This window comes from Hipposideros armiger, unplaced genomic scaffold (assembly GCF_001890085.2).
Source record: "Hipposideros armiger isolate ML-2016 unplaced genomic scaffold, ASM189008v1 scaffold_822, whole genome shotgun sequence".
Lineage (NCBI taxonomy): Eukaryota > Metazoa > Chordata > Mammalia > Chiroptera > Hipposideridae > Hipposideros > Hipposideros armiger.
The window spans coordinates 665,232-680,072 of NW_017732172.1; positions in this window are offsets into that span (position 1 = coordinate 665,232).

Genomic DNA, 14,841 nt, shown 5'->3' on the forward strand with positions numbered 1-14,841 from the left:
AATATATACCAATAACAAAAGATGAATACAAGCCCCATTTAACTTCTGCAATTACTAGAAGTGCTCAAAGTGGTTACCATCAGCATCCATACACTTCTGATTATGGCGAATTACTGCTTGAGCACCATTGACCAAAGTGTCCAGTTGTATCGCTGCGCATACTATTTCAATTTCTTTCTGAAGTACCTCCAATATAGTCAGTTTTCTATGATACACCACATCCTTTAAGGTCCCCCATAGGTAGAAGTCAATGGGGTGTTAAATCAGGAGAGAGTGGTGGAAACTCAGCCGCACCTCTTCTTCCTATCCATTGTGCTGTCAAATTCTCATTAAGGTAAGCTCTCACATCTCAGTGGAAGTGCAGTGGGGTGCCATCTCGTTGGAAGTAAAATCGATCATTCCCAAAAAGTGTACAAATTGCAGGTAAAATGGATGTGTGTAGCATATCTAGGTACACTTGACTATTAATGGTACCTTCAAAAAAGACTGGTCCATTAGCTTCGTTAATGACAGTCCACACCAGATGTTGAGGCCCAGTAAATTGACTTCTTTTTCCACATGAATGTGTGGATTTTCTGGAGCCCAATGCAGATAATTATGTTGGTTCACAGTTCTACTCAATTTAAACTGCTTCATTAGACCAAAAATTTTCCCCACAAATGCCTCATCCTCTCATGCCATGATTTGGAACCACTCACAATACTGCACCCTTTGATCAGGGTCGTCTTCATTCAGCTCATGTAATAATCTTGGGATGAAAATTTTCCCTTTTGCTGTTTTAAGAATGTTACAGAGTTGTACACCTGAAACCTATGTAACTTTACTAACAATTGTCACCCCAGTAAACTTTACTTTAAAAAAAAAATGTGTCTTATGCTTATTTGCTAACTCCTGTCTCACATGCACATTGTTTGGTAGACTTCTGTGGCAAGTGTGTATACTGTCCCAGCACCATAGCAGAAGAAGCAGGACCTGTTGCTGTGTGAGGCCTCCTGGATCTTCCCTTGTGCACATCACACACAGTATCGTGCATCTCAAACTTATCATGAATACGTGCAATTGTTAGGTGTGTTGGAGGTTCTGTTGCAAACTCATGCCTCCACTGTCATTGTACTTCCACAACGTTCTTGAATTTCAAATACCACTTCAAAATGATCTTGTGCTCCTCGAATGACCACCATGCTTCCATTATTTACTTTGGCTGTCCTGCCCATCTCATGGTGACACTAGCATTTATTTGATTAACGCCATCTTTAGAGCAAAGGTCATACTACACATTGCTACTGTAATTCTTTGAAAAGTAATACATAGGTAACATCCCCTAAAATGTGTATACTTTTTTTGGCACCCCTGTGTGGTGTGTGTGTGTGAGTGTGTGTGTGTATAAAACAGCATTATGCTCAAGTAATGGAGATTTTTAAAATGTTATAAAAACAATCTTTAACTTTCAGCTTCATCCAGAAAACAAAATAAATGTACTGCATTACATTTTTTTGTAATTTTTCATATTTCATTATATTCATGATTATTCTGTGCATGTTGACAACAGTGCTTCTACAACAGAGGATTGTAACTTAGTTTTATGGAATGTGAAGATAATAAGAGTCTTAATTGAGCTTTTCAGTGTTTTATAAAAGAACTGTGTTATTTAGTCTTAAAAAGATGATCAGTATACATGAAAAATGAGTTCAAGTAAATAACATTTACTATGTTATTAAGAAAATAATGATGCTATTTTGATGACCTCAAAATTTGAAATTAAAAGTTGCAGCAAGTAGTTGCAGTCCTACATCAGTCTTAACACCAAATTAATTTAGTTCTTTTCTATTTTAGTTCTTTTTAAATTAAAAGATAACACATATTTGCTGTATAATTTTACTATACATAGTAATAACCATATAATTTGAATTATACAAAATAATAAATAATATAATTTGAATAATACAGAAGTACATAAAGTAAAAGGTGAAAGTCAACGATATTCCTTATAGTCTTTAAGTAGGCAAAATTGCAAGTAACTCTATATTATTTGCATCAATATTACTTATGAACCAGCAATATTCTTTCTGTGGTTTTCATAATACTTAATAACAGATTTAGATAGCCAACGTTGAAAACTAACCTAAGCCAATTTAGTCACTCATAATTATCAGATTTTTGAGGGGTAAGTATTTGCAGCTTTTAATATTTAGAAGTGGGTCAGTATTATAGATTTACTCTACATAATCTCAAAACCCAGAACTAGGTAACAATTAAGGCATATCTTGTACCAAATCCCGCCATGCATACCACCATTAATGAGCCCTTAGGCTCCATCCATTTAGGTGGTGGCCCCATGTGGGACAAAAAGGCCCATGAAGGCAAATAAGATTGGCCAATTTAGTTAACCTTCTGGCCAGAGGCCAGGGACAAAATACTGTTACGATCCCTGTATCCAGGGCCAGTTGGAAATGTTGAGGAATCACAATTCCTTATAATGTATAAGGTCTTACACTCTGTTCATGCACACCATTCATTTTGCCACTAAAAAGTCATTCTAACATTCATTAGTCCAATTGGTACACATCTGGTGTTGAATGTGATAGAAATAGCTGAAAAGCTTGTGGTCAGCATAGCAAGGTATAAGTTTTGATTTGGATATTTAAATACAAATTACTGCTGAGAGTCTATCCCCATTATGGGTCTTCAAATGTTAGTTATTATTTACCAGGTTGCACATTAAAACCAACACTAAGAAACATAATTTATTCACACTTTCTAGGTTGAAGAATTTTTAAGTAAATTAGATAATATAAAATATAAATATATTATATTAATAGAATTATTTATTCTACAGAAGTAATAATTCATGTTGAATGAATTAACATTCCACTTCAGATGTATTATAGCTGGTAAAGTTGATTAGGTTCTGAAGCTTCTTTATGGTGGCCTGGAGTAATTAATATAACTAATGACCTGGTACAGACTCATTCAAGTCAAGTGAATCATTTAGAACTGGGTAAATCTCAAAATTCTGAGATTAGCAAAAGAGTAACACAGGTGTAGATATTAGATAGATCAGGGCATTTGTTTTTTTTGTATCACATTAGTGCATGGAAGGTAGATCAGAAGACCGATGCCTAAGTACAAGTCCTTTTCACTTAGTAATTGTAATCTTAAGGATATTACTTAACACCTACTAATCTCAGTCTCTTAAATTTTAAATTTGTGATAAGATAATATCACATATTGTGTTCTTATGAGAATTAAGAGAAATACCATAATACTTAGGAAATTATTTTTAAGTGATAAATATTAGGAGAGTAGTAAAGTCTATAGAGTAAAATATTTTTCTTTAGACTGGAAGATATAATTTAAAAAAATACTCCCTGAGAGTATGGAACACTGGGAAAATTACAAATGTAGAATGCAAAGGAGAGATGATAAGAGATAAAACTAAAAAGGTGAGGAGATTTCAAATCTTAGTTCTTAAAAGTTATACTAAGAAGTCTGGGCTGCATCCTTAGGGTAATCCTTTGAAGGTCTCTATTCTGGTCATATTGGGGAGGACAGGACACAGAACAGTTTGGTTTTCTAAAGTTCACTCTAACTACAAAATGGAGAATGAAATCTTAGGCCTGTGAGTTTCTCTCTATATGTTGGATCTTTTTTGATATTGCACCAAAATTGAACAAGTGGTAGTTTCTTAAATGTTAGTTACTATGCGGAATCTGAAATAATTTCAGTGAACAATTTTACACTCTAACTTTAAATTTTATTGAACTTTGGCCGGCCGAGTGGTGCGTTGGTTAAGAGTTGGCTTGGGAGTGCCAGCTCTGAGCAGTGGTGCTCTGGTTCGGATCCCACATGAGGGCCAGTGATGCTGCTCCTTCTACAGCTACAAATGGTGAACAGCAGCTCGACCTGGAGCTGGGCTGCTGTGAGTCACCAGTGACAGTATAGGCTGCAGCCCCTGCTGCAGTGGGCTGCAGTGAGCTGCCATGAGCAGCCATCCAATGGCTGGCAAGCAATTGGCCTCAGCTGGGAAGAGCGCAATGATCACAATACCAACATGGGCCAGTGAAGCGACATCCTCCACAACTAGACTGAAGAACAAAAAGACAGCAACTTGTCTGTTCTTCCCTGATTCCCCAATGCTGTTCCCTTCCCCCAATTTCCTAATGAAATCTTTTAAAATAAATAAATAAATAAAAATAATAAAATTTATTGAATGTCAAAAGACCAAGACCAAACACATTGATATACAGATCCATAGTTTACCAAAATGTGCACTTAACTTGAAGAACACAAATATGTAGGCATAGTGACAGTATAAAGGATATTTAACAGAATAACCCCAAACCTTCCAGTCTGGGAGTTGCCCTTTATGTACCTTTGGTATGTGTGAGGCACAAGTGAGAATCATCAGCCTAATTATACTTATGAAAATATTCAAGAAGACACATATTTCACTTCAATAGGTTACAGCAGAACACATTTCACTATATATAATACTTGTATCTCTCTGTGCAGTTAACAGTCTGGGTATGTAATTCACCCAAACCCCACTAAACGCTCCCTTTCCAAAAATCATCCATTTTACAAGGATGTAATAAAAAAGTATGGTGAATGTTTAAATTTTAAAAATATATACATATTATTAAATATATATATATATATATATATATATTACAGTAAAAGACACATTGCCATTAATCCCACTCAAAATACTCCCCCTTGCTTCGAACTCACCTATCCCATGACACAGAGCATTGTCATGATGGAGGATGAAAGCATTCGCCCATTTCATGTTAATGTGCTGTTGGTGAGCCATGATTTACTACACACTTTAAAACACACCTTCTCTCAGCTGTAACTCACACCTGACTGACTGCATTGAACAAGTTGAAGCTTGTCATACGCTGCTACTAAGGTTCAGCATGCCGCTTCCCATGTTGAAGATCCCTGCCTTTCCATTGAATGGCACTCGGCAGCAGCATTCACTGTATTTTTTTTATCATAACAGAATGTGTTTTGGGCCAGAAAGGTGTACTTGTTTTCACCACTCAATGCTTGCTCCTTAAGTCAGTAACAACATGTTCCTCTTCAAGGGACAGCACATCATTAGCATGCTCTGATGAACTTGTTAATATTTTTATAGCTTCTAACAGCAATGGCAAATAGATTTTTAGAAGTAAAATGTTCCTCACAGAATATGAATATCAATCATTTTCTTTTTAAACCTAAAAAATAATATATTCTCCAGCTTAGAATTTCCTTTTTTTTTTTAAGATTTTTTGGGGGGAGTTGGGGGATGGGAACAGTGCTGGGAAATTGGGGGAAGGGGAACAGACAAGTTGCTCTCCTTTTGGTCTTCAATCTAGTTGTGGAGGACGTTGCTTCTCTGGCCCAAGTTGGCACCATCATTGCGCTCTTCCCAGGTGAGGCAGATCAGTCGCCGGCTTTTGGATGGCTGCTCACGGCGGCTGCTGGCTGCTCACGCTGGCTGCTGGCTGCTCACAGTGGCTGCTGGCTGCTCACAGTGGCTGCTGGCTACATACGGTAGCCCATGGCAACCCACTGCCACAGGGGCTGCAGCCTACGCCGACGCCGGCGACTCACGGCAGCCCAGCTCCAGGTTGAGTTGTTGTTCAGCATCTTAGCTGTGGAGGGCAGCGTCACCGGCCCTCATATGTGGGATCTGAACCGGGGCCCTCTGGCGTCCCAAGCCAGTTCTTAACCAATGCGCCACTCGGCCGGCCCTAGAATTTCCTTTTAACTGTAAATATGTAAATATCAACTATATTGACCAGGCAATGCTCTTTAACAAAGGACAAACAAAATAAATTGTTCTACTCTAAATTTAGCATTTATGTAACCACTGTTGATAGGGAGCAGACTATTTATAACTTTAACATTTCTTTATTTCAAAAGAAAACAATGTCCTTAATATGCTTTTTTCCAGCCATTTTCTATAACCTCTCTGTGAGAAATTATTTTTAGTGCATTTCTTGTAAACAGTTTGGAGTTGTATTTTTCTTTTTGTTCTACTTTACCCTATATTAATAACTTTGCTTACAAATGGGAGATTGTGTTATATTTTAGTATTATAACTTTTATATTTTGGTCTTCTCTTTGACTTTTAACCTATCTAAAAAATTCATTTGTTTCAGAGATCATGGAGATATATGTCATTGGTCCATTTCAAACTCTTAATCTACCTTTTAGTCTGTTGTGTACAAAGTATTTTTACAAAATATTCTTCTTTCACATTATTTCCAATCTCAGTTGAAAACAACATTCTTCCTGTTTACTCAAAATTTTTGCACTCATCTCTGAATCCTCTTTTCATCTTTTACCATTCATTCTGTCTACCAGAAAATTTTCTTGGTTCTTCCCTCAAAATAGTTCCTGAATCTAACCTAATTATCACTTTTACTGTTATCATCTCGTTCATACCTACACTATTGTAGAGGTCAGACAATTAAGTTCGCGAACTTTCTACCATATACTTATTAGTTTTCAGCTAATATCCCTGCTTCTTCACTTGCTTTCCCTTCACCCCCTTAGACTGTTTTCCACACAATGCTCAGAGTTATCTTTCTTTTTTGCTTATCATTATTATACAAAATTAAAAATGCAGAGCTCCATGTTATAAAAATTAACATACTTGTAGTATTTTATTGTGGTTTCACATATATAATCTTTTCTTTTTAATTTATTGGGGCAACATTGTTTAGTAAAATTATATAGGTTTCAAGTATACAATTCTATAATGCATCATCTATATACTGCATTGTGTATTCACCACCCAAAGTGAATTCTCCTTCCATCACTATATATTTGACTCGCTATACCCTCTTCTACCACTCGTCTCCCCTCTTACTCTCTGGTAACAACCTGTTGTTTGTGTCTAACTTTTGTTTGTTTGTCTTCTTTGCTTGTTGCTTTCAGTTTTATATCTCACATATGAGTAAAATCATATGGTTCTCTATTTTTTTACTTATTTTATTAGCACGATAATCTCAAGATCCATCCATGTTACCGCAAATGGCAGTATTTAATCTTTTCTTATGGCTGAGTAATTATCTTTTTAAAATACATGCCAGATCATGTTGCTTTTCTATCTAAAACTATCTAAAGGGTCTTATTTTATATATTGTCTGTCTTTAATTGCTAAAAGGTAAGTTCCATTAGAGAAGAGATTTGTGTTTTCTTTGTTCCCTGAGGCATCCCAAGTGCCAGAGCAGTGGCTGGCCATAGTCAGTGCTTGAAAATAAATGAAAGACAATGAGAGTCGTTAGTGTGAAAATGCTCTTAAGAACCATCCAAATATTATCAAAAAATGTTAAAACAAGTTGAATTATTGTCTTTAATTGATTTGACATTAATATTCAAATAAAAACTAGCTTTAGGATTGAACTAACAAAGCTCGCTAATATGTGGGATATAAAGAACTCAAAATCACCAAGAGTACTTAGGAAGTAGAAAGCAATTGAGATATTTCTCTGCAATGGTATGTTTCAGGAGTTTGTTTCTAGGAAAATATTCTAAAATGGTGTTAACTAAAGGAAAACAGTGTTTTGCTGTAAATAAATCATGACCTTGGAGCAGAAGAGCTATTTTCAAATCCTGATTTTGCACTGATAGGTTACATGACCTTAGGATAACCTTTCACAATTTTTATCCATGTTAGGTTTCTAGTCAAATAATCTATTTGAAAGAGGATTTCTTCTCTTAAAAAGAGGCAAAGAGTTTCAAGAACAATTTTGAAAGTTCTAAATTGTAATCACAATTTTTCTTTGTAGGTAAGCTAAGGAATGAGATATGAACTACAACAAATCCAAATTAATTACAGTTTGAGCACAGAAATGGCCTTGATGGAAACTATAATTGTTCATGAAAACATTCTATTAAGTAAATATTCCACTATGTCAAAATAATAAGGCAAAAGGGTTTAAATATTTTTGTCTCATCTTTTTTTTTTTAGTTTTTTTTTTATTGTTAGTTTCAGGTGTACAGAACAATGCAATAGTTATCCTTTTCACCCTCACAAAGTAAAAACCCCCCTCTCCCCATCTATTGCCCTCCCCCCCAATATCATGCTTATCTATTACAATTCCATTGACTCCATTCCCACTCTCTACTCCATGTCCCGTGACTATATGTATATATAATTGTAGTTGACATACAATATTATTCAACATCAGCTTCAGAAATACAGTACAGTGGTCAGGCCTCTACACCGACTATGAAGTGGTCTCCCCCACAAGACATGAGTCCATCTGGCCCCCTAAGAAATATTTACAACATTATTGATTATATTCCCCAGACTGTCTTTTTCTATCCCTGAGGCCATATTGTAGTTACCAATTTGTATTGTCTCATCCCTTCCCCTTCTCCTTCATCCCCACCCCCTCCCAACTAGCAACCCTCAGTTCTTCCTCTGTGTCTCTGAGACTATCTCCGCCACATCTCCCGTCCATTCAGTTCCTTAGAATCCACATATAAGTGAGATCATATGATTATTTTTAATAAAAGATGAGACAATAACATCATATTGTCTCATCTTTTATTTAAAAAAATCATACTATTAACAGATAAATTATCGAAAATCCATTCTCTGAAGGAGCTGAAATTACATCAATCTGATGAAAATTTGAGCTCCTATGTATAGTTCCTTAACTGAGGCAATAATGGGCATTTTAAGAAGAAAGTTTAGCTAGGAAGTTAGATAGTTCGGAAGTTTGACTTTGAAATAAATTTTTTTGTTCATTTAATTTTCTTTGTATAAAAACTTCTGCCTACTAATATGATTCAGGCACTCCTAATTAACAAAAAACAATCAATTTTTGCTAAAATTCTTTGAAAAGTCAGTTTGGGATGAAAGACATTTTGTCTTAGGAAATGTACTAATAATGGTTACATATCTATGAAACCCACAAAAACTTACATAATCATTTGTATGACCAAGGTTAACATTTTTTCCAAATGATTTGTCTAAAAATTAGGTGATTAAAGAAAAAATACAAATGAACCCCAAAATTAGGAAGTTGTATCAGTCAGTATTCATGGTTGTAAGACCTAGCAGTGGATTCTGGCTAACTACAGAATTTACTGGAAAAACATTGTACGCACATGGTTTACAGAATCAAACCAGGACTAGTGAAGAGGCTTGGAAGTGAGACAAGAGCATGGGAGGTTTGGCAACAAGGTTCAGAGCCAAGAGCACACCCTTGGTGAAGGTCCTAAAGATTTTGACCTCTCTGCTGACATTCTCAGTGTCTCAGTGCTGCAGCCCTTAGACTCAACACACTAATAATTTGCTAACTGTCCCTATGTCTTTGCTTTAGCTTATTTAGAGAGTTTTGAGTCAATGACTTTGATTAATTTGGAACCCTTTAATAAAATATTTTCAGGAAAGTCTAGAAAATTACTTCTTTGCATACAGTAAATTCACTTATAACTTTAGTTGTAAAATTAAACAGCTCTGGAAAGCAAACTAAAAATTGAAATATTGCTCTTAAAATATGGCCCTTCATTCTTCCTAAAAGTCTCCTTCATTTCAAGTTGAAACTATTTTAGGTGGTGTCATCTCAGATGACACCTCTGCAGTTATCTTTGTTGCAGCCTTTGGCTCCTCGGTCCACTGAATCTGAATAGCCAGCCATTATTCATCTAAAATATGTTTCCTTTACCACTTCAGTTGAAATTTTGGTGACATTTTCCATTTCCTCAAACTGTATTCCGTTAAAATCTTTAGCAAAATGAAAACAAATATTTTTTTCTTCTCCTTAACCTTTTTTTATGACTTTATTCCAAATTTCAAAATTCTTTATTAAAGTGTACATGTTCTGATTGTTTCAGAAATCATTAGGCTTTAGTTATTTTTTTTAATCTGTGTTCACCCAAGTCAAAGCTGTAATCTTCAGAGAAACAGAGAGTTGTCAGTGGTGAAGACAATGCTGGGAGAAATGAGATGTTCATCAAAAGGTACAAAACTTCCAGTTATGAGATGAGTAAATTCTAGAGATCTAATGTACAGCATGGTAACTATATACTGTAGTCTATAGTATAGCTGCATTATATGCTTCAAAGTTACTAATAGAGTGAATCTTAAATGTCTTTACCAGGCACACAAAAAATTGCAATTTTGTGAGTGTATAGATATATTGAACAACCTTATTGTGATAATTATTTTACAATATATGTGTATCTAATCATCTCATTGTATACCTTATACTTATATAATGTTGTATGTTAATTATATCTCAATAAAATAGGATAGGGTGGGAAAGCTTTAATCCTTAACTGATTGTGCCACTCTTTGGTACCATTATTCTAACAATATTTGCAAGTAAAAGTGGGTTTCTTGCTTGGTGTAGTATGTATTAGAGATCCTTAACATTACCCAAGAATATGAGTCTCTAGAAAATTGTAGCATCAAATTAAGTAATAAGGTTTCTGACTATTGTGCCCTAAAAGTAAACTTCTATATAAGATAGTTTAACATATGAGTATAACCTAAAAATAGCTGTGTTCTCAGGCAACACAATGGATGTTTAACACAAAATACATTATTCTTTAAAATACAAGTACCTAATAAGTCTCTTGGTGTTTCAGTATTTAGAACTACTCCATTTTACCTGACATTCTAGGATCTTTAAGGTCTAGAGAACTTCAGTCTGTAGGAAAGAAAATGTACCCCTTTACCTTCATCTCAGGTTTCTAATTTTTTATACTCTTGTGGATAGACAGTCCATTCTTACATAAAAGAATCTTCACATAGCTCAAGTTTATGTCATTTTGGAAGATTACTAGATTTTATCAAATTCAGAGCTATAAACTCCTAAAACCCCTATGTTATGTAAAACAAAAAGTGCTGTATTAGTCAGGACTGTCCAGAGAAACAAAACCAATAGGAGATAGATATAGATATAGATATAGATATAGATATAGATATAGATATAGATATAGATATAGATATAGATATAGATGATAGATAGATATGGATATAGATATAGATAGATTATATAGATTAGATATAGATATAGATAGATTATAGATAGATATAAATATAGATGATATAGATATAGAGATAGATATAGATATAGGAAGAAGAAGAAACAGAAGAAGGAGGAGGAGGAGGAGAAGGAAATTTATTATAGAAATCGGCTTACATGGTTGTAGGCTGAGAAGCTCCACCATATGCTGTCTGAAAGCTGGAGAACAAGGGAAGCTGATCCTATAATTCTATGTCCAAAAGTGCAAGAGTCAGGAGGTGGAGGATGGGGCGTGGAGGTAATGGCATAAGTCCAGGTCTGAGTCTAAAGGCCTGAGAACCAGGAGTGTCTACAGGCAGGAGGAGATGGACATCTCAGCTCAAGCAGTAATAGCAAATTTGCCCTTCCTCTACCATTTTGTTCTGGTTAAGCCCTCAGTAGATTGGATGGTGCCCACCCACACTTGTGAAGGTGATTTTCTTTACTCTGTCTACCTATTCAAATGGTAATCTTGTCCAGAGACACCTTCACAGACACACCCAGAAATAATGTTTTACCAGCTAGCTGGTTATCCCTTAACTCAGTCAACTTAGACACAAAAAATTGATCATCACTGCTACGCATGTTAAATTGACCATTTGGAAATTTATATCATAACTATAGAACAATACAGCTTCCAAATAATATGTCTCCTCTTGAACTGTTTAGGTCATAATTACCACATTTTTTGAGTGTGATCCTTTTTAGTGACTGACCCAGGAGGCATGATGTGACCACATCAGTTGGAAAGAAGGTAGGGACCATCAGCACTGATGAGAAACAGTCTTGAAAGTCATCCCAGTAGATAGGCATAGTTACGCCACCAGATGACACATGGCATAGGGCCTCCAGAGAGGGTAGGGTGGCTACCTTGGGTACCTGGGGCAGGAGGCACACTGTCAGAATACCCATTCCTCCCAGTTTGTGTCAAATAGAGGTGGCCATGTGGTGAAACACAGGTGGACCAAGTAATGCGTGAGCCCATACTCATGGCTCAACTCAGGGTAGGAGTTGGACCATTATTAGTAAGTAGTCCAGGGATCTAAACACCTTATGTCTAATGTGACAGTCACCTAAAATCAGAATATTTTAATGCTATTCTGGTGGACCAATCTTAAGTAAAATTGCAAATATATATACATATAATATATATATACATATACATATACATCATATACATACACACACACACACACACACACACACACACATCACACTACCCAGGACACTCTCCAGGAGCTAGGGGCTTAGCAACAGGGCTCCAGTTTAGGTCTAAGGGTGGCATTTATCAGATAAATTAAATTATTGGCAGTAGATATTAAGTCAAAGCAGTTAGACTCTAGAGAATGCGGTCTCTAGTACTACTTTACTGAATTATTTGATGGCAGAAAATGATTTTTTGATAAGAATGAATAATCATTCCTCAATTTATGTGTGTGGCTGGCACTATTTACTGATAATACATTTTCTTGAGTTGATATCTGTATTTATTTATGGAACTAGAAAATGTGTTTCTTCCTAACTATTCCTTTGTGCTGTTTGTTCAAAAGTGATATTTTCCTTTTTATAGAAATAATTCTCAAGATGAATCAGTATGGGAATCAAATCTATTATCTGTATTAATAACAATGAACAAGCAAAAATTTTATACTTTCAGAAAGAAACTCAGCAAGAGAAAAATATTTACATTTTAGAATATCTAGAATGCTCTGAGGGTTCCACATTTCTTAAAACATGATAACCCCAAGCCTGTAGTGTGGTACAGGCCCTTCACAAACTGCATGGCATATATTGAGCCATGTTCTCCATCACTGGGTGGCAGTCTCTGCCTCCGTGCCCGTCACACACATGCCATGAACATTCTTCCAGCGCTGAGAAAGTAGGTCTTTTTACATTTAACACTAATAGTGGTAATTGTTAGTGTTTCACTTTCAAGAGTAAGACAATGTATTTTTTTCACTACTTTTCAGTATTCTTTAAATTTTCTTTGGAGAAAGACAAAAAATGCCTAACATATGACAGGAAGTGAAAATGTCTTACAAATGTCAACATGAACAATTGTTTTCCACGTGGACACTATAAACTTATAGGTACAAATATAAACAATATGTATTTTCTGAAAATATTCCTTAAACATTTTTAAAATTTGAAAAATAATGTATGATATTAGCTGAGGGTTTATTGTAGGTACTTCCCCACATCATTCACAGTGACCAAGACATGGAAACAACTTAAGTATCCTTTGATAGATAATTGGATAAAGAAGATGTGGTACATATATACAATGGAATATTACTCAGCCATAAAAAACGATGAAATACATGTATGAATCTTGAGATTATCGTGCTAAGCGAAATGAGTCACACAGAAAAAGTCAAGAACCATATGATTTCACTTATATGTGGGATATAAAACTGAAAGTAATACAGGAAAAAGACAAACAAACCAACAAAAACTCATAGACACAGACAACAGTTTAGTGGTCACCAGAAGGTAAGGGGGAAAGGGGAAGGTAGAAGATGGCTAGGGGGGTCAAATATATGGGGACAAAAGGAGATTTGACTTTGGGTGGTGAATACACAATACAATTTATAGATGACATATTATAGAATTGTACACTTGAAATCTATGAGGTGTGATCAAAAGACATGGTGAATGTTTAATTTAAAAAATTGTTTATTACAGTTTTAAAATACACATTGTCATTAATCCCCCTCAAAAGAATCTCCCTTGATTCTAATACTTATCCCATCATTCTTGACACTTTTTGATGCAGTTTTGAAAGTCTTCTTTCATAAGTGTCTTTAGTTGCACTGTCATGGCTGCCTCAATGTCCTGAATCGATTCAAAACATTTGCCTTTCATGGTCATTTTGACTTTGGGGAAGAGTCAGAAGTTGCGCGGTGAAAGATCCAGTGACTAAAGTGGATGAGGACACACCATAACGTTTTTATTTGACATAAATAGTCGTATAGCAAAAGCGATGTGTGACACAGAACATTGTCATGATGGAGGATGATTTATGACACACTTTAAAACAACCGTTGCTCACACCCAACTGACTGCACTGAACAAGATGAAACTTGTCACACACACTGTTACTAAGGTTCGACGTGCTGCTTCCCATATTGTAGATCTGTATCTTTCCATTGAATGGCACTCGGTGGCAGCATTCACTGTAGTTTTTTATCACACCTTTTAAATATAATTTTATTAACCAATGTCACCCAATAAATGTAATTAAAGAAAAAGAAGAGTAATGTAACACTGAAAAATCCAAAAATCATTTAAAAATTTTCCCCCTTTGAATACTGAATAAACCTTTACTTTCATTTATTTGATGTTATAAGCAGAAAGAGAGCCTAAGAAAAAAAATACTTTTCATTAAGAATGACCCAAAATACAGTAGTAATCTTTGTAAGCCTGAAATCATAGTCATGAGAAGAGAGGAAGGGTAAGGTCCCAATTCCTTAAAGACCATTGTATTAAGCTAAATACTGTCATCTGTCATTAGTGTAATTATATATATATATGTATGCTGTTTAAAGTTTAAGCCAAGAGGTTTGAGCTTCATGTGTATTAAATAATAGAGAACCCCAGTGGAAAAAATGGAGATGGCTTGTGCCTATGTTATTATTAATTTCAGGTGTATAATGGAAGATTTGACCTCTTCTGTCAAAATATTAATGGTTAGTTCCACTGTCTTGATCAAAGAAATCTTAACACACACAAAAAGGTATTTGATCAGATTACCAACAAATAACAAGGGGCATTGAGGTGTATTAGAAAGAGCACTGGACTTTCAGTCAGAAGATGTGGG